Here is a 22,299-nt window from a genome sequence, read left to right as displayed (position 1 = left end):
ATTCAAAGCATGCAGGCATTAGAGAAGTGACAAAACCAGTTGTCTTCCTATAGCTGTGATGGTCTTGGACACTTATCCTTTGCCCAATTAAAGAAATGGCTCAGGATACTTAACGCATTTCCTTAAATACATATTAATCAGTGACTCCAACTGCATCTGAAGGCTAGCACTTCTGGACTGGGTTTTTATCCATTTAAACAAGTCATTTCTTCATTATTATCTTGATCTATATGTGAATCAGATCAGATCAGATCAGTTGCTCAGTCGTGTCTGACTCTTTGCGACCCCATGAATTGCAGCACGCCAGGCCTCCCTGTCCATCACCAACTCCCAGAGTTCACTGAGACTCACACCCATCGAGTCAGTGATGCCATCCAGCCATCTCATCCTCTGTCATCCCCTCCTCCTCTTGCCCCCAATCCCTCCCAGCAGATTAAATAAGTAACCCTTTAAAATTAATTAAAATAAAAAATTAAACTCTCAATCCTTTATCACACTATTTAACTATGATCTTTAAATTTTGATGTACAGAGTCAAGCACAATCATCTTAAAATATTTTGGGAAAAAAAATCAAGAAAGGACAATGATGAAAAAATTCTTAAATATGCTATCTCATAGGCTGTAACATATTTAAATTTGCACAGGTTTAGCACCCATCAGTAATGACAACTCAAGAAATATTGTTTAAAAATATTCTCTAGATTCAGAACCATAATTTGAAAAGATACATGTATTCCAATGTTCACTGCAGCACTATTTACAACAGCCAAGATATGGGAGCCACCTAAATGCCGATCAACAGAGGAATGGACAAAGAAGATGTGGCACATATATACAATGGAATATTACTCAGCCATAAAAATGGAACTGTGCCATTTTCAGAGGTGTAGACGGATTTAGAGACTGTCATAAAGAGTGAGGTTAAGTCATAAAGAGAAAAACAAATATCATATATTAACACACATATGAGGAATTTAGAAAGGTGGTACAGATGGATTTATTTACAAAACAGAAATAGAGTCACAGATGTAGAAAACAAGCTTATGGTTACCAAAGGCAAAAGGAGAGAAGACTAAATTAGGCGATTGGGATTAACATATACACACTATCATATATAAAATTGATAATAAAGACCTACTGTGTAGATCAGGGAACTCTGCTCAATATTCTTTAATAACCTATATGAGAAAAGGTCTAAAATCTAAAAAATAATGAATATATGTATAACTGATTTACTTTGTTGTACACCTAAAACTAACACAACATTGTAAATCAACTATACTCCAATAATAATTGTTTTAAAAGTGTTCTCTAATTGTGGCATTTAAAAATGAAGTAAATTTGCTGCTGCTGCTGCTAAGTCGCTTCAGTCGTGTCCGACTCTGTGCGACCCCATAGACGGCAGCCCACCAGGCTCCCCCATCCCTGGGATTCTCCAGGCAAGAATGGAGTGGGTTGCCATTTCCTTCTCCAGTGCATGAAAGTGAAACGTGAAAGTGAAGTAGCTCAGTCGTATCCCACTCTTAGAGACCCCATGGACTACAGCCTAGCAGGCTCCTCCATCCATGGGATTTTCCAGGCAAGAGTACTGGAGTGGAGTGACATTGCCTTCTCTGGATGTAAATTTATGCCTACTCAATTGTTCAAATCTTACCTCCTAAAGGAATCTGTAGCTACTGTGAAATACAGAGGGAGAAGAAAGTATTTATCCTAAACATGCATGGGTTGGAAAGAACAGAAGACTTTAGAATGAGAAATTTCAGAGTAAATACAAGCTATCTTGTCCTTATGGTCTCTCCTCACACCTTTATTGATTATTTTCATCTCCCTCTCTGGCTATATTATTTAACACAAGTCCTTTTGGGGTTATCAAACTTGTTATCCACCTTATACTTGGTACAATAAAAGATTTTTTTTTTGGCCTTGGAGTACAGAATGAAGCAGGGCAAAGACTAATAGAGTTTTGCCAAGAAAATGCACTGGTCATAGCAAACACCCTCTTCCAACAACACAAGAGAAGACTCTACACATGGACATCACCAGATGGTCAATACCGAAATCAGATTGATTATATTCTTTGCAGCCAAAGATGGAGAAGCTCTATACAGTCAGCAAAAACAAGACCAGGAGCTGACTGTGGCTCAGATCATGAACTCCTTATTGCCAAATTCAGACTTAAATTGAAGAAAGTAGGGAAAACTACTAGACCATTCAGGTATGACCTAAATCAAATCTCTTATGATTATACAGTGGAAGTGAGAAATAGATTTAAGGGCCTAGATCTGATAGATAGAGTGCCTGATGAACTATGGAATGAGGTTTGTGACATTGTACAGGAGACAGGGATCAAGACCATCCCCATGGAAAAGAAATCCAAAAACAAAATGGCTGTCTGGGGAGGCCTTACAAATAGCTGTGGAAAGAAGAGAAGCAAAAAGCAAAGGAGAAAAGGAAAGATATAAGCAGCTGAATGCAGAGTTCCAAAGAATAGCAAGAAGAGATAAAAAAGCCTTCCTCAGCGATCAATGCAAAGAAATAGAGGAAAACAACAGAATGGGAGAGACTAGAGATCTCTTCAAGAAAATTAGAGATACCAAGGGAACATTTCATGCAAAGATGGGCTCGATAAAGGACAGAAATGGTATGGACCTAACAGAAGCAGAAGATATTAAGAAGAGGCGGCATGAATACACAGAAGAACTGTACAAAAAAGATTTTCACAACCCAGATAATCACGATGGTGTGATCACTGACCTAGAGCCAGACATTCTGGAATGTGAAATCAAGTAGGCCTTAGAAAGTATCACCATGAACAAAGCTAGTGGAGGTGATGGAATTCCAGTTGAGCTATTTCAAATCCTGGAAGATGATGCTGTGAAAGTGCTGCATTCAATATGCCAGCAAATTTGGAAAACTCAGCAGTGGCCACAGAACTGGAAAAGGTCAGTTTTCATTCTAATCCCAAAGAAAGGCAATGCCAAAGAATGCTCAAACTACCACACAATTGCACTCATCTCACACACTAGTAAACTAATGCTCAAAATTCTCCAAGCCAGGCTTCAGCAATACGTGAACCGTGAACTTGCAGATGTTCAAGCTGGTTTTAGAAAAGGCAGAGGAACCAGAGATCAAATTGCCAACATCCGCTGGATCATGGAAAAAGCAAGAGAGTTCCAGAAAAACATCTATTTCTGCTTTATTGACTATGCCAAAGCCTTTGACTGTGTGGATCACAATAAACTGTGGAAAATTCTGAAAGAGATGGGAATACCAGACCACCTGACCTGCCTCTTGAGAAATCTGTATGCAGGTCAGGAAGCAACAGTTAGAACTGGACATGGAACAACAGACTGGTTCCAAATAGGAAAAGGAGTATGTCAAGGCTGTATATTGTCACCCTGCTTATATGCAGAGTACATCATGAGAAACACTGGACTGGAAGAAGCACAAGCTGGAATCAAGATTGCCAGGAGAAATATCAATAACCACAGATATGCAATGACACCACCCTTATGGCAGAAAGTGAAGAGGAACTCAAAAGCCTCTTGATGAAAGTGAAAGTGGAGAGTGAAAAAGTTGGCTTAAAGCTCAACATTCAGAAAACGAAGATCATGGCATCCGGTCCCATCACTTCATGGGAAATAGATGGGGAAACAGTGGAAACAGTGTCAGACTTTATTTTTCTGGGCTCCAAAATCACTGCAGATGGTGACTGCAGCCATGAAATTAAAAGACGCTTACTCCTTGGAAGGAAAGTTATGACCAACCTAGATAGCATATTCAAAAGCAGAGACATTATTTTGCCAACAAAGGTCCGTCTAGTCAAGCCTATGGTTTTTCCAGTGGTCATGTATGGATGTGAGAGTTGGACTGTGAAGAAGGCTGAGTGCCGAAGAATTGGTGCTTTTGAACTGTGGTGTTGGAGAAGACTCTTGAGAGTCCCTTGGACTGCAAGGAGATCCAACCAGTCCATTCTGAAGGAGATCAGCCCCGGGATTTCTTTGGAAGTAATGATGCTAAAGCTGAAACTCCAGTACTTCAGCCACCTCATGTGAAGAGTTGACTCATTGGAAAAGACTCTGATGCTGGGAGGGATTGGGGGCAGGAGGAGAAGGGGATGACAGAGGATGAGATGGCTGGATGGCATCACTGACTCGATGGACTTGAGTTTGAGTGAACCCCGGGAGTTGGTGATGGACAGGGAGGCCTGGCGTGCTGCGATTCATGGGGTCGCAAAGAGTCAGACACGACTGACTGACTGAACTGAACTGATTAGGGCTATAAAAATATAACTGAGAGCTCAGAAGAATCAACTTACCAAAAGCAAATGCCTATTTAAAAGCAGGCACAAACGTTTTTTATTGTTTTGCTACATGAATGTTTTTTATGGAACATAGGTGGAATAAGCAAAAGGAAATTTCAAGCAATAGCTCTGGAAATTGGGTTTATTCCTTAATAAAATTTGAGTAAAAGATGAGTATGAGATATTGTTCATGAAAATATGGAATTCAATCAGTTTTGCAAAAGCAAGATATTAGGCTAATTTTGCAATGAAGCAGAATTTCTTAAGAAAGAGAAGAACCCACAGTGCCTCCCTTACTGCACTAGTGGTCAGTCCCCACGCACGCTGGTACAGATGATGGTAAAGGGTGATGGCCTTCCATCCCCAGAGTCTTCAGGTTAAGCAGTTTCTATTTCAAAACAATAAAGGCCAAAAAACAATCGCTTTCATGATACTAAGGCAACCACAAAACACGAAAGTGTGACTCAACTTCCATTTCACATTGATAAACCAGAGATTGACCAGAGATCTGGAAGCTGACTAAAGCTCTGCAGATTTGGGGCTCTATTTGAATGTCCTGTAATATTTATAACGGTTTCCCAGGTGGCACTAGTGGTAAAGAATATGCCTGCCAATCAAGAGACATAAGAGTGATCGGGAGGGTCCCCTAAGGAGGGCATGACCATCCACTCCAGTACTCTTGCCTGGGAAATTCCATGAACAGAGGAGACTGGAGGACTATGGTCCATGGGGTTGCAAAGAGTTAGACAAGACTGAAGCAACTTACCATGAATGCATGCATAGTATTTATAAAACCGAAATCTCTCTTCTAGTGCCCAATAAATTCTTCCATAAACAGCCAACACTAATATTTTCTATTTAAGGTCTAGTCTTACAATGGAAGGAAAGAAAATCAAAGTAAAGAAGTAGACAGGAAGACCATAAAACAGAAGGTGAAAATGTACGAAGAAAAATCTTTAGGAGCCTTCAGAAATCTGAAACTAGAAAAATAAGGGAATGCATGCAAATACATGAAGATTAAATGAACCAAAAAAATTTAATGAAGAAAAAGTAGAATTACCTCAATTAGCAGTAGAAAAAGCACACCCAAAAATGTCCCATCTTGGGGAGGTACCCAGAGTGAGCAGCAGAAGAAAAGGAGTATCCTCCATGTGCCTGGGGCTTTATATATTGCCGCATAGCACAACAGAACAACCCTCTAATACAGGTGTCACTGAATTTCCACTTTATAGAATAAAAATCCAGAGGCTGGGAGGTTAACCAGGAAGGCATCAGAATAACCATCTCTGCACAGTGACCACAATAAAAGTCTCAGGTCATTACAGACAGAGTGGAGGTTTTGACAGCCTCACAATAACTATAGAATAATAGTAGATAGCCAAATTTCAAATGCAGAACATAAAAATAAATATCATGCTGTACTGATGTCTTGGCCAGGTATAAAACCATCTGGGCTGGTTTAAAAACACCGGACTAGGTGACTTAACCAACATCATTTCTTTCTCACAGTTCTGGAAGCTGGGAAGTCCAAAGTAAAGCATCAGCAGATTCGGTGTCTGGTGAGGATCTGCTTCCTGATTCACAGAAGGCTATCTTTTCACTGAGTCCTTTAGTGAAAGGACTAAAGCAGGAGGGGGAGAGGGTGATGGAACTGTGTGGGGTCTCTTTTGTTTTTATTACTTACTTATCTATATGGGGGGGGGAGTCTCTTTGATATAAGGGCACTAATCCCATTCACGAGAACTCCACCCTCACAAACTAATCACCTCCCAAAGGCCACATTATCATCATATAGGGGGTAAGGATTTCAATATATGAATTTGGGGGGACACAAGCAGTAAGTCTATAGCTACTATAGACAACAGGCACAGAGAAAATAAATTGGGGGTTTACTTAAAGGCATTTTTAAAAATCTAGAATAAGGAGAAAATCAGCCCTCAGGAATTTTCCAGTAAAGAATACAAGATGCAATGAAATCATCATATTTTCTAACCCCTGACTATGGTTTTTATCAGCTAACACATGTCAAAGAATTTGATTTGGTTTTATTTTCCCCTGGTGGCTCAGTGGTAAAGAATCTGCCTGCCAGTGTAGAAGACCTGGGTTCGATTCCTGGGTCAGGAAGATCCCCTGGAGAAGGGAATGGTAATCCTCTCCAGTGTTCTTGCCTGGGAAATTTCAATGACAGAGGAGCCTGGTGGGCTACAGTCCATGGGATTGCAAAGAGTCAGACACAACTTAATGACTAATCAACAACAACAAGGACAAAAAAGATCTCTATTTAGACAAGCACAGGAAAATTGCTAAATTGAATGAAGACATGAATTTTAAAGAGAAAGAATGCAGATGCTGCTAGTTTTGAAGTAAATATTAAACAATAAGCTTGATCCTATCTGGGGCTTCCCTGGTGGCTCAGATGGTAAAGAATCTGCCTGTAATGCTGGAGACCTGGATTTGATTCCTGGGTTGGGAAGATCCCCTGGAGGAGGGTATGGAAACCCACTCCAGTATTTTTGCCTAAAGAATCCCATGGACAGAGGAGCCTGGCGGGCTACAGTCCATGAGGTCGCTATGGAAATAAAAGGAAGAGACAGAGAGGATTCAGTTACTTGCAGTGAGTTTCAACCCTGGCTGCATATTAAATTCACCTGGAGTATTTTAAAACCAGGCTGTTGTCCATGTCTCCTTACCACCCTGATTAATTAAATCAGAGTCTCTGGGGTGGAAGTGGGAAGGAGTGGACACTGGTGTTTTATTTTTTAAATCTTCCAGGCAATTCAAATGGGCAGCCACAATAAAGAGCAACTAAGCTACCGCCGGATTCCTTCTTCTCCACCTGAAACAAATTTACGGGCACATGTGACCCTACTTATGCTACTCCCAAATTCCCTCTCTCCCCCTGCAATGGACCAAATGTCTGTATCCCCACAAATTCATGTGTTGAATCCTAATCCCAAAATGTGGTGGTATTTGGAGATAGGGACTTTGGGGTGATTAGGTCATAAGAATGGAGCCCTCATGAATGGGATAAGTGTCCTTATTTGTGCGGGCAAATATTTAACCCAGGACTCAAGGAACAACTGGGGATTGTGGGAAGAAAGCTGAGCCAAAAGCAGCTCACTGCAGGATAACTGAGGGGCTAACATGCGACACGCCTGGTGAGGCAAGCACCACATGGCACCAATGACAGAGGGGTGGACAAAGTCCCCACTTTTGGGGTGTTGACCAGGGCAGGGCCATCTGAGAGGAAATGTAGACTTTGCAGCCAAAAAATGTCTTTCCAATAATAAAATTTCCCTTTCCTCCCCAGAGAAGACTTGTTTCCTAATTGGGTTGATACAGATAGTGTCTCCCTAATTGGGAGACACTCCCTAAAATGGGGCAAAAGTTGGGCAGGTTTGCTAGATAATCTGTGATTATCTTACATGACTGCGAGCTTTCTAACCTTAGCCCTTCTCAGCTGCGACACATAACCTCTGTGTGCTCAGCATCTACCTGGGCTTGCACCCATGACCTGTTGCCATATCTTCCTTGGAACTCAGAGGGTGGAGGGGCACAGGGAATCGGCATCCTTGCCACATGAAGCCCATGCTGCCTGCTGTGTTGTGGGTATAAAGGCCTCTTTGTTTTCTTACCAGCTGGATTTATGGAAGTGTGGCAAGACAGCCCTGCAGCCACGCTGTGCTTTGGGATTGCTTGATCACTTGATTAAACAGTAGCAATCTGTGATTATATTTTCTTTTGTGTATAATTTTTTCCTGGAGGTAACAGTTAACCTCTTTTATTATTCACACTGTTCTTAGCATTTGGAATACATTTTTTAAAACTATCTTTGCAAAATCAAAAATTATCTCTCAAGCCAGTGCTACATTCCTAACAATTTCTCCTCCATGTCATCTTTAATTTTCTAGTTGTATGTGAATTTTATTACCATAAGGTAATTTAAATCTCTTTTAGGAAAATGCAGTACACATGAAGATGTTTAAGCACCTAGATGTGAGCCTCTGTGAAACCTAACAGGGGAAAGATGGAACATAGGAATACAAAATATAAATACAATAAATTTGAATAATATAAATGAAATGCTTACAACTAGGGGGACTAACTCAGCTTGCGACTTTCTCAGGTTTTGCACTGACGGTTCTGCTTCCCAGGAGCCCTCTTGGTCTCGGGTTAATTGGGCACGGTTGGTCCCCCTCCTTAAACCATGCGGGGCCCTGCGCCTCGTGTGTTATGCACACAAACTGGTGGAATCGTCACCACTTTACAGATAGTAAATGCCCACTTTACAGACAGGAAGTCCAAAGGTTAGCAAGATTCAGTAACTTGGTCAGAAATATCAGAGCCACATAGGAGCTAGTACTTAAATGCTAACAATCTGACTCCGGAAACTAAACTCTGGGCTGTACCACATCAACATGATCATGGGCAAAATGACAAGGTAGCAAAAGAGGAATCTACAAATATGCATTATGAATTCAGAAATGTGGAAGAGCTCTATGGTGTGGAGAGGAGCTTCTAGACGTGGAGAGGGCATGACCTTAAGTCAGAACAGTCAGCATCAACCACATACCCCCACCAGTGGGGCAGACGGGAGCGAGAGGGAAGGGAAGAAAACAGAACGAGGTCTAATGGGGAGAAGCACAAGGCCGCTTCGTATGATCTCAGAGGCAACTCCAGTTGCCACTGACTTTTTGTGGTAAACATAGGGTACAAACTCCACAAGAAGTTCTCATGTCTGTGGTTGATGAGGTGTGCCTGAACATCCCTGGAACAAATTACAGTGAGAATAATTCATTCAGTTTTGGAAAAGCAAGCTGAAATCACAGACAGCAGCATCACTTCTGAAGCAACAGCTTTGAGATATCTCTAAGGGTCATTCTGGCCTCTGATTAGTCTCTGGGGTGTGCATCTGAATGTGTGTTTAATCTTCTTCCTGTGGCCAGTACTATCCTACATTACCCAGGGTGACTGTCATTCAGTCACCTTACCCCGTTTGAATAATGTCAAGTTTATGTTCAAGTCACATTTCTTAATATGACTTGAACTACTTTTCCAGTAAGCAGGAAAGACCCCCATCATGATGCCACCTGACAATTTTCAAAACCATCCTGTAGAAACAGCCTGAAAAATGTGACTGCCTCAAGTCATCATCAGCATAGTGACAAATTGATTCCCACAGACATATCAAGAATCTAGCCGAAAATACAATTAAGCCCAGGAGACTACCTAAACATTTTCTTCCCTAAACTTAAATGACAGACTTAAATGTTGCTTCAATCAAATATGTTGGCTAGTTAAATATTCCTAACTACCTGTTCATCACAAAAGGAAAAATATATATGAATTATGTACTTTTTAGAGCCATACATACATACATTTGGCCATTTTATTTATATATTTGGCTTAGATGTCTCAAGTAAGAACTTCTGAAATATTGTTTTGGGACTCTACAATTCCTAAATGTTGAAAAAGACACAAAATTAGTTATATGTTAAACTATCTTCCAGCTAAACGTAATCAGTCTCAAAAAACCAGAAAAGCAATACATTTTGATTTCAAAGCTAACTGTTTTTTCGCTGGAAAACTTCAGTCTGTGAATGACTGAAATGACAGAACTGAGCTGTGACATAATGTGGTTTGAATAGAAGTAGAATGCTTTGGATTAAAGAATATCTGCTATTTTGCTTCAGAATAATCTAGTCAACTCATTCCTACATTTACATTTGAATTTCAACTTGCATAGTTTTCTTCTCAGATGTATTTCTAAATTTTAGCTATCAAAGCCAGAATAATCTCCCCAACTATAACCATAACCCAAACCACAAATACAAGCAGGTCTGTCACTGATGGAAAAGGAAATAATTTCTGCCCCAGATTAGAGAGTCTTTAATAATATTCTCAAGGCACAAAATCCACATTGCACATATCTCTATCTACAGCCACATGCACACAGTCCTCCAAAATAAGACCAAAAAAAAAAAATGAAGGCATGCATATTGTGGATACATATGTGGTTTCCTGACAAGAACTATACAATTTGGGGCAGTTATCTCATAAGATGAAAGCAAAAAAGAACTTAAGGACAGCAGGTAGATGGGGACACTGTTTCCATTTAGGTAAGCCATACCACCGAGACTAGCTATTGCACACAAATTATGCCATGACTGAAAAGCCATCTCACAGCAAATCCCAATTTTCCTCAGTGACCGCTACTGCTGATATTGTGTAAATCTATCTTACATAACAAGATTCATCATTATTCAAGTACAATGAAAGAAAATCTCATTACACTATTGAAGAAGCAATTCTGTAAATACTTATTGGATCAATATATGTAATATATTCTTAAAGATATAAAACTGAACTATGCATTTAGTTTATTCTAGCACCAATAAGATACTCTTAAGGAGCATCATCAATCCACGAGGACTTCCTGAATAGTTCTACATTAGACTGCCTTAGTAACAAGCCACACTAAATATCACATCTAGACACGTCTCAGTATTGATTACATTTGTGAATAAGCAGGCATGTTTTTCAACCAATGGAAGAACATTTATGAAACTGACGCAATGTGCCTCTGATATGATTTGAAGATAGGGAGATGTGGAAAACTGAATGTCAAGGATTGTCTGGCTTTCCCAGAGCCCAAGCTCTACATCCAAGGTGAGTGGTGGGGGCCAGAGAAATAGACAGGTATGAAAAGTCCCAGTCAGGTAGGAAGGTGAATAAAGGGTCACTGTGATCAAGGCGTACATTTATAAGCACACTGAGACAGGCTCTAGGAAAGTGCCTGACAGAACAGTAAATAAATTCAGAGTACAAAGGTCAGGTATATGGTGTAAGATAAAGATCAAGAACCAGAATGTTTGAGAAATGCAGCATAAACCGAGTGTTTAGGAGGAGGGCAGAGATCAGACAATAAGAAATAGGAAATCTGGTCACAAGAGAAGCAGCATATAACAAGGAGCCTGGATGGCAGGAGCTAATGAGAAAAATGAAGGCCAGAAACTCGATCCATCGCCCAGCTGTATCAGCCTGTGGACATTTTAAGTAGTTCCTGTAAAGTCACGATCCAACCCCTATGACCTACTAGCTTGGGGCTTGGGGCGGGAGGATGTGGGCACCTGGATGAAATAGGAAGTTGGGGGAGAACAAGGAAATTTGTGACTACAAAGATAAGATTACAACTTGATTGTTTTATGTGTAAGACAGAAATGTAAATATATATGTACACTCAATCTGTTATCCAACTTGGACCTCAATTTTGATCTATATAAAAACCAAAACTACCACTTCCCATCTTCATTGCTAATGTTTAACAATACTTAATAATAGATAATAACAAAATACTAAACAGAAAGCAAGAAAGCAAGAATGCCCAGTCTCTCCTATACGTGTAGCCATTTACGATTTATAAAGCTCTTTCAAAGCTTACTCATTTGACACAGATGCTATAGCCACATTTATATCCTTGATGATCAAACCTTCTCTTTTTCCCAATCAACTTAGCTTCACAGGAAATATATTTTTAAAGTTTTATTGTTTGCTACTTCAAGTGTCAGATGGTTCTCCTTCAGACACATATGGAATCCTTTGATTTAATTTTGGCAAATCAATGAAAGACACATGTGTATCTTGGAACAAGTGCTATTCATTAGTATTTGATCCTTTCCCCAACTTCACACTCAGAAAAGGAAACTTATGACGTTTCTTTCATTCCAAGTCTATTGATACTAGGAATATGAGTCTCTCTAAGGAATTCAAATTCAGTCAGAGCCCTGAACCTTTTTCTTGGGGGAGCAACAGAACTAAAGAAGAGTTTCTAACAATCTACATTGTGTGCTTTTTTCCCAGGCTAGATCTACTGACTAAATGGCTAAATATAATTATGCAATGTTCTACTAACTGGATTTTATATTATAAAGGAATCATTTGTTTTCCTATAGATTCATTTCACCATAGAAATTCAGTATTTCAATCAACTCCTTAAACCTTCCTAAACTTAAAGTGAAAGTGAAAGTGTTAGTCGCTCAGTCATGTCCAACTGTTTGTGACCCCATGGACCGTAGCCCACCAGGCCCTTTGTGACCCCATGGACTGTAGCCTGCCAGGTTTCTCTGTCCATAGAATTCTCCAGGCAAGTGGGTAACTATTCCCTCCTCCAGGGATCTTCCCAACCCAACGATCAAACACTGGTCTCCCATACTCAGGCAGATTCTTTACCATCTGAGCCACCAAAGAAGCCCTAAACTTAAATGAAGATATTAAACCATCACTTTTTTGACAGATTCTAGCAGACATCTCAAAACCGGATGGGAAACAACACTCAAATACACAGAAGGGAAATAATATGACTGGGATTCTCTTATTGAATGTACTTTATTTACAGAAGTCAGGCTGGGAAGGATTGCATTTTTTTTCAGGGGATTAAGGGTTGTCAATCAGTAATCACAAAACTGAATTAGTGGCAAAAATAGAAATACTGGAAAGCTTATTTTAAATGAAGGCAAAGAGTTTAAAATCCAGAGTGTATTTTCTTGTAGGCTGTTCTGGTTATCTAATTTTAAAAATGCTCATCACTGAAAATCAATAACATGAACTTGGGACAGAAAACCATCTATAAATCATAAGACAGAACTCTTCAGTGGGAAAAGAGAATCAACAGAAAAATTAATGTGACTACTGGGCAAAGTATTGTGACTATGGACACTATTCATATTAAAAGATATTTAGAAACACTGCTGATTGGATACATACGCATCCCTTTCAAAATACACTAGCAGTTTATTATTGTGCCTGCGTTTAACATTTCTGTTCCCCGTTTCATAGCAAATTGAGCTCTCCGTGATGTCTATTGTCTTTTAGGAACTTAAGGCAGGTCCTAGTGGTCTTCACTGAGCCTAGGAAAGCGATGACTTGTTCAAGCTCTTCATCGAGCGGGCGCTCCTGGTCCTGTGCCGGGCACCGGAAGGAAAGCCACATGGGCCATTCAATTCTCTGACTCCATGTATTTCACGATTGAACAAGAAGCTAGAGTACACCGAGAGAGGAGCCATTAAAGGCATGGATTTCAGAATTCTGATGGGCACTTCTACTCTACTGAGTCCCTGCTGAGAACAGACGTCCTCAATAAACAAAACACTGAGAGAAAAGTATTTATCTGAGAATGGAAGTGTTAATGTAGGAATAATTTACTGATGTCTTGGTTTTGAAAGGTCATTAGCTGACTCAGGTATTGTAATAAACATAGGTCTCAATGTTACATTCTGGTAATACATTCTACACGACTTCTTTTTAAAAAATTATAACCAGGATTATTATTGCACTGCTACATTCAAGTCAAATTAACTTTAATTAACACTAATAAAGACTAATGCCAAGTTTTAGAGATTTAACACATGCAGCAAAGCTGTTTCTTTAAATTTCAGATCAAATTTAAGTAGAATATATTTATATATTCTACAATATACATGAGTGTCTAATATGAGGTCTACATTGCACCTACAGTTTACAGTACTGTATTACGCACTTTAAAATATTTTACAAGGGTAGTTCTCATGTTAAGTGTTCTTATCACAGACACAAATGTATACACCAAAGAACACAAGGAAATTTTCAGAGGTGGTATACATGTTCATCACCTTAATGTAGTGACCATATCACAGGCATATGTGCATGTCTGAACTCATCAGCATTTATAGATTATATAGGTGCAAAATTTATATGTCAAGTATGCCTCAATATGGAGAAGGCAATGGCAACCCAATCCAGAACTCTTGCCTGGAAAATCCCATGGACAGAAGAACCTGGTGGGCTGCAGTCCATGGGGTGGCTAAGAGTCGGACACGACTGAGCGACTTCCTTTTCACTTTTCACTTTCATGCATTGGAGAAGGAAATGGCAACCCACTCCAGTGTTCTTGCCTGGAGAATCCCAGGGACGGGGGAACCTGGTGGGTTGTCGTCTTTGGGGTCACAAAGAGTCGGACACGACTGAAGCGACTTAGCAGCAGCAGCAGAGCTTAAAAAGAATTATAGAGAAAAATAAAGCAAAGCAAAGGGAGAGTTATGAGTGTGTGGGGGTTGAGAGATTTCAAGGTAGAGTGATCAAGGAAACCCTTTCTGATTTGTTGTTGCTGTTGTTCAGTCACTAAGTCATGTCCAACTCTGCGACCTCATGGACTGCAGCATGCCAGGATTTCCTGCCCTTCACTATCTCCTGGAGTTTGCTCAGACTCATGTCCATTGAGTTGGTGATACCATCCAACTATCTCATCCTCTGTCTCCCCCTTCTCCTTTCTGATTCGTTGACATTTAATCAAAGACCTGAAGGAAGTGAGCAAACCACAGAAATATCTGGGATAGACTGCTCCAGACAAAGGCATCAGAGATTGCAAAGGCCCACATGAGAGAACACCTAACATCCACAGCCCAGAGGTCTGTGTGGCTGGAGCAGGTAGTCCAGGAGATGAACAGGGGGCAAGACCAAGGGCCAGACCATATGACACTTTGTAGACTGGATCTCGTTTTTTTACCGAGTGTGATTGAAGCCATTATATTATTTTGAACAAAGATGTAATGAGATTAAGTGCAAGTTTTTAAAGGTCACTGGCAGCCAAGTGGTGGCCAGCTTGAAAAAGTAAGAATGGAATTATAAAGACCAGGAGCCAATATCCGCACTCTCTAGGAGACAGAATGGTGATTCTCTTGGGCTGCAGTGGACATGGTGAGACGTGGCTGGATGCGACATAAACACATTCTGAGGACAGAGCTGACAGGCTTACAGATGGATCAGATGTGAAGTGTGAGAGGAAGAAAGGTAGTGGGGGGCGCCATGGTTTTTGCCTCAGTACTGAGGTGAAGTACTGTGTCATCAGCTGAGCTGGTGAACAAAGGCAAGAGCAGATGTTTGTTTTGTGGGGAAGATAGGAAATAAGATTTTGGTTCTAGACATAAGACTTAAGATGCCTAGTAAATATCCAGCTGTTGACTATTTCGTCTGGAGTCTGGGAGGCTTAGAGTAGGAAGGAAGGTGCTTAGGTTTTGGTGTTTCTGCTCTTCTACACAAATGACAAATGTCAACAGTAAGAGTACTTGTGATATTTGAAATAAAAATCCACCAGGCTGTCTCTACACCATTAATCCCTCCAGAAGACTGATAAGACCCTGTGGTCATTTGATGCCCAAAGAGTCAAGACTCTTGGTAAAATCTAGATTATTCAAAGCAAAATGGATGCTTAGGTGGATTAAACTTCCAAGGCAGACTCAGTGGCTTACCAGGCTAGGTAACTGGTCCTCTAAACAGCCTCTACGTCTCCTGCACAGTGAAGTCCAAGGAAGCATGCAAAGAAACCGTATTCAATTATATTCCGCAGAACTCTGCCTCTGAAGAGACAGTGGCTCAGCAGCACCCAGTCCCTGGCTCTGGCTCATCCCTTAGATGCACAGCCCCCGGGCTTAACGTATGCCAAATACATTAAGTTTCCAATGTGCTATATTCTCTCTCACATGCTACATTCTCTGCCTAAAACACTTCTTTCCCATCAGTCAGCCTGGCTGATTCTAATTCTCCATCACAATGCCTTCCTGAGCACAAAGGGTTCGTGCATGCGGTTCACCCACCAAAAAGCAAGTTCACGGATGACAATAACTTTATCTTTTATATTTGTGTTTCCAGAATCTCACAAATATGGGAGATACTGGATAAATGTTTGGTTAATGGACAAATGGAATTATGGGTGTTTAACCAGGGCCGCTGGCTATCTAGTTGGTGCACTGCCCTCTTGGCACGTCTACAGACCATATCCTGAGAATTCCAGAAGGTATTGAAGCATCTCTTGCAACATAACCTCTTTTGAGGACATATTATATGGAATGGAATGCTATAAAGCACAGCCTAGCTGGGACTGTCCCAGAATTCTGAAACTTGTTTTCCATCACTTAAGGCAGGACGAGGATTCTGGTCCAATAAGCTCCTTCCAGAGCAAAATGGAAAAGTTCACAAGGCTGAGACATTGAGGAGGTCGGCTTTGAAAAGTGCATCTGCTTTTCCTCCCCATCACACTCCCATCCCCTTTATGCTCCAGAGGAAAATAGAAACACATAAAATGCCTGAAGCAAAACTGAACTAGAAGAGTAAACACGGGGTGAGACGGCAAACACATAAAAATATAAGTAATACAAAACACTGTGAATTAAAAGAAACCAAAGAGATACAAAGCAGTACCAGAAGGCAAATACATGTTGCCGGCAAGTGACCTACAGACAAACACACAGATCAAAGAAAACCTTGCAGTGAAATAAGCAGAAATCATCAGGATTATTCCCACTCAAGGAAATGTGTGTCAAATGAAATAAGTTAACCTAATCTAGTACCACAGGGCAATAAAGATAATTTCAAATAATACCATTCAAGAATCAAAACAAAATTAGATGACATTTAAATAAAAGCCTCCTTTATTGAAGCAAGGCAACACAGTAGAGATGGAAAATGCAAGCCCCTTGGTAACGTAATATCTTAGAAAGTAGACCTAAAACTAAAGAAAGCCCAAAATAATCTCATAAGAAAATGAAAATATTCAGCAATCAAAGCAAGATGGGAAAATATCATGAGAAGCGCATAACTACAACAATGATAAAAATGCAAAGGAGAAGGCTTCTATGTTAATGCTCATGAAAACCAAATGTGAATGATGAAAACATTGTACTTCTGCCTCAAGGAAATGAGCTGATTGTTTAACCCTTTGTCCTAACAACCTAAATTTCCTGTAACTCAGAAAAAGGACCCCGAAACTATAATTCTCATAACTGTCCAGTCATTCAATACACAAAGTAAAGCAGGTCACCTTCAGGACATAAACACATTCTCATACATAAAAAAGAAGAGAAAGAAGAAAACAAGAGTTTATTTCAATTATGGCACTTGGCTTAGGAAATGTAAAACATCTTAGAAAAGCTACTTGTTACAGAAGTGGAATCTGAGCCGGGTAAGATCGGGTGACCTCCCGAGACCCCAGACCGAGCAGTGCGAGAGTGGGATGAAGCCTCCTGCCCCTGCGCACCGTTCTGTCCACCACAGGACAAGCTACGATACAGGCCATCTCGACAGCAGGGAGTCAGCCCAACATGAAAGGTCACCTTTCTGGGACTTCATTCTTTTTATCGTATGAAATTCTAACCTAAATGGAAAGAAATCAGTAAAATCTGGAATAAAGAAAAAGATGGCATCTCCAAATACAAACATTCTCTTTTTTTTCCATCTTACCAATAATAAGCATTGTTCTAAAGTCCCTTCCAATTTTCAGAATAGTATTTAAACAAATGTATGTGTTTAACTGAGGACACTAAAGGTTTTCATCAAACTGCTGTCATCACCATGAAAGTTACCTCCTTCTACAGACTCACTCAGCACCTCCTGACCAGGGCTCAGCACAGCATGCATTTCAAAGGGGACCCCAAATTTCAAAGCAACCAGGACCTCATGGATACTACTTCTTTGCCTCCCCACCAGAAAAGAAACTATCCTGGAGTGTTTCCACTTTCGGGTTTTTTTCTCTCTTTCAGCTATGCTTTAATGTCATTGAAACATATCAAAACAAAAATGGAAGGCTTTTCTTGAAGCCCTTGCATAACAGATTTTCATACTTTTTTTAAAACTTACATATATTTATATATGCAGTTCTAATTTTTCAGATATTAATATTTTGTACACCTAAAATTAATACAATTTTATACATCAATTATATCTCAATTTGTTTTAAAAATGGAGTGGAATGTGTGGAAAAAAAATATTAATTTGACCATTTCATTTATTCACCAAATATTTGCTGAGTGCTTATTCTAAGAGCTGGAGACAGAGTAATCATAGTAAACAAAACAGCCAATATCCCAGCCCTGGGTTCGATCCCTGGGTTGGGAAGATCCCCTGAAGAAGGAAAAGCTACCCAGTATTCTGGCCTGGAGAGTTTCATGGACTGTATAGTCCATGGGGTCGCAGAGTCAGACACGACTGAGCGACTTCCACTTTCACTATGGGCATCTATCCTAGTTAGGAGAGACAGACAAACACATAAACAAATAAATATATATCTCAGGTGATGTCAAGTGCTATGAATAAAGAGCAAAGAGTAAAGGGCCAGACAGAACGGGAAGCAGTGCTGTTTTATATCTGGTAGTTAGAGAGGGTCTCTCTGATCAAGTGATCCTGAGCAAAGATATGAAGAAAAATAGGTCTAGACAAGCCGATAGCTCAGGTGCAGTGGGAGGGAGAGTCCAAGCTGGGGGCACATGCAGGCGCAAAGGTGGGTAAAAAGCAGGGAGACTGGGATGGGGAGAGAGGATGAGTGAACCAAGAGAAGCAGGAAATGGTTTAGGGCCGCAGTCAGGGCCCAGGTCAGAAGAGGGTCCTGTAGGCAACGGCAAGGATTGGGGTTTTATTCAGAATGAAATGGTAGCAGAAAAATGATGTGATCTAACTGCTATTAGATTTATGTGTTTCCTAAAGAACCTCATCCTTAGGAATCATCCTTAGGAAGGCTCAGTGAGCTTGCAACGATTCTTAAAGACTAAAAACTGCTGAGTTTGACAGTACAGTAACTCATGTCAGGACATGTAACTCATGTTCTGGAGATACAGTCCAAAGCACCCTGAAGTGTATGCTTGGAATTCTCAGTGGATGCTGGATCCTAAAATTTGAATGGGTGAAAACATGTCTGCAAAGCAAAGAATGTGAACAGGAAAAAAAGTATGAAATTCCTGAAGGACCACAGAAAAGCAGGCTCAACAGAGAACAGCTGTTGCCAAAGCTGTGTGATGCATGTTACTTCTATTTTGGGGGAACCTTCAAACACCATCCAAAGGACAACCTTATTAAGCTTGTCACTGCCGGTGGGGGCCAGATCCTCATTAGAAAGGCCAAGCCAGACAGTGACGTGACTCAAACCATCAATACAGTCGCGTACCACGCCAAACCTGATTCTGATCAGCACTTCTGCACACAGTATATCATCTATGAGGACTTGTCTAATCATTGCCCAGAAAGGGTTCGGCAGGGCAAAGTCTGGATGGCTCCTTCCAGCTGGTTTATAGATTGTGTGATGTCCTTTGAGTTGCTCCCTCTTGACAACCGAACTCGCACAGTGTGATAACCTAGTGATTGCACTGTTTTCATCAGTCATATTTTTACAAATAGGTAGACTCATTCATCGGAGAAGGCAATGGCACCCCACTCCAGTACTCTTGCCTAGAAAATCCCATGGACAGAGGAGCCTGGTAGGCTGCAGTCCATGGGCTCACGAAGATTTGGACACGACTGAGCGACTTACCTTTCACTTTTCACTGTCATGCATTAGAGAAGGAAATGGCAACCCACTCCAGTGTTCTTGCCTGGAGAATCCCAGGGATGGGGGAGCCTGGTGGGCTGCCATCTATGGGGTCACACAGAGTTGGACATGACTGAAGCGACTTAGCAGCAAAGAGCCTCCAGCTGCCAGGTGGAGAACAGACCAAGGCAGAGAGAGGGCTGGTGGCTTGGGGTGGCAAGAACAGAAGCTGGAAACTCGTCTGGAAACTTCTGTGATGACTGGAGGCAGAGAGGGCAGCAGCTGAGATGGGGGAACGGTGGGGGCCCAGGGGAGGAGGTGGACCATGCAGTCAGATTCTGGATGTGTTTGTCCCAGGCAAGCTGGTAAGATCTGTTAATGGTTTGGATGTGGACGTGAGTAAAAGACAAGTGTGGAGGATAATTCCTAAGGATGTGAAGTTAGTATCTGGAATGTTGCAGTCGCTACTTAGCAACCCAGGAGGCCTGGAAAAGCAGCAGAATGTTGTGGAGAAGGTGAGGAGGCATTTTTGGACTTATTAGGTTAGATATGTCACTGATTGTTTGAATACAGACATAAGGTACCAATCAGTAGACTATGATTTGCTTCACTTAAAATTAGAAGCATATTCTCAGGTATCCCCAAATCTTTTTGAATTAACCTAGATACACTGTGGGTAAGCCACTGTGCTAATGTTATAAAAACTTACTGGTACATCTACACTTTTGCTTCATCCCTCAATATCAACTTCCCAAAATTGGAAATGTCACCAAACACAAGCCTTTTATCAGGTGACAATGACAGGTTATAAACATCTCCAAGAAGTCAGCGTTTCTTACAAGGCATTATTTAAGTTGTGGAGACACTCCTTCCTGCCAAAAACCTTCCTGCACCACCTTTCATGGAGTCTGATGTTCCTCCACTTTAAAAAATAAACGTGATTATTCTCTCTTAACCATGTGTTGCTGCTGCTGCTTAGTCACTTCAGTAGTGTCTGACTCTGTGCAATGCCATAGGTGGCAGATCACCAGGCTCCCCCATCCCTGTGTTACTCTTACTCAAATTCCATCTTAAATATAAGAACACTTACGTATACTTTCTTTCAATGGAGACATTTCTTATTCATTTTGGCATAGTGTAGGGTCTTCTTACTAGAAATAATTAGAAAGTAGTGGGCTTGAGAGGAGGAAGAGAAGATAAACCAACAACAGTGGGTTTTCGATGAGCCAACAGAATCGGAGACAAGTGCCAAACTCCTCCCTGGCATAGACGGAGCTGAGAAACCTGCAGGAGGGGGCTCAAACTCTCCTTATCTGCACGGATGAATCCAAGACCTGATCACAGACACAGGTGATGACTTCCCATTTGTCTCCAGTGCAGCCTCCTCCTCTGGACTCTAACTGCCTGCTCAATGCCTCCATTTGAATGTCTCATTGATGCACCACTTCTGTGTTCTGTTCTGTCTCTGAGAAACATTATTTTCCCAAAGCCCATTGGCATAGTTCACTTCCATTTAGCATTCACATCTCAGCTCAAATCTTCCTTCCCTGAGGAAGGCTCCCGTGACATCGAGGCCAGATGGAGTACCCCCTTGTGGCCCCCACATGCTCCCCTCCCAGCACTTACTCTGTTCATAATTATAGATTACTTGGGTAAGTATCTGCTCAATGTCAGGGTCCTCACCAGACTCCAAACCCCTTAGAGCAGATGCGTATCTCTGCTGCTCACTGCTATGTACACTGCCAGATCTGAGCTCTTGGCTGATGCACAAAAAGTGCTCAAACATTTGGTGATTAAATGAATGAATGCTGTGTTTGTGTGTTCAGACATGAAGTTAAAGGCTCCCCGATGAAGCAAAGACTCTAAGGTGCATCGCTTTTGGGAGAGACATCAGTTCTACTACGTTGAACTGAGAAAGTTAAATAAGGTTGATGGAAATTTGTTCTTGTATTTGCTTTGGGTTTTATTTATCTTACCAGGCATCAATATTATTCTGTACCTCTAGAGTCACAGAGGACATGGAAGGGAGAAATCAATAGCCCCAAGCCAAAAAAATAAAGTTACTGAATCCTTTGTTAGATAAGCAGACACTGAAAGAGGAGCTCTCACACATTTATCTTACCTACAAGAAAGAAACCCTAGTTCATAAACATTAGAAGCATAGAGGAAGGAGACTCTTAAAAACTTTCTACAAAGATCAAGCCAAAAAAAAAAGAAAAGTCAAACTCATAGAAACAGATAGCAGAACAGTAGTTGCCAGAGGCTGGGGGAAATAGGTAGAAATTGGTAAAAGGGTACACATTTTTAATACACAATGAATAAGGTACAAGAAGCTAAAGAATAACACAGTGACTATAGGTGATAACATTGTGCTGTATAAATGGAATTTGTTGACAGAGTAGAACTTAAGTGCTCTGGCCAAAGGAAAAAAAGAAGATATATTTGTGAGGTAATGGATATGTTAATTAACTAACTGGGGAGAATCCTTTCACAACATATCATATATCAAATCATCATGATGTACACTTAGAATATCTTACAATTTTATATGTCAACTATACCTCACTTTATCTGAAATTTAAAAAAGAAACATCTTTCTACCAAGCTAAGGCAAGTCTGAATGTACAATTTAAGATTATTGACTGCAATTGATTTTCTTCTCAAAGGGGT

The 22,299-nt window shown here is 40.7% G+C and overlaps 1 protein-coding gene and 1 pseudogene across 2 annotated transcripts in view; one reads left to right on the top strand and one right to left on the bottom strand.

The window, feature by feature from the left end:
- The window catches only part of NEBL (nebulette), a 379,950-nt gene that overhangs the window by 9,986 nt on the left and 347,665 nt on the right, over positions 1 to 22,299 (bottom strand). The gene's annotated exons all lie outside the window — the stretch shown is intronic.
- On the top strand, positions 18,083 to 19,576 carry LOC113903605 (annotated as a pseudogene).

The sequence above is a fragment of the Bos indicus x Bos taurus genome, chromosome 13 (genome assembly GCF_003369695.1).
Source record: "Bos indicus x Bos taurus breed Angus x Brahman F1 hybrid chromosome 13, Bos_hybrid_MaternalHap_v2.0, whole genome shotgun sequence".
Classification (NCBI taxonomy): Eukaryota; Metazoa; Chordata; class Mammalia; order Artiodactyla; family Bovidae; genus Bos; species Bos indicus x Bos taurus.
This window is presented reverse-complemented; position numbering and strand designations above follow the sequence as displayed.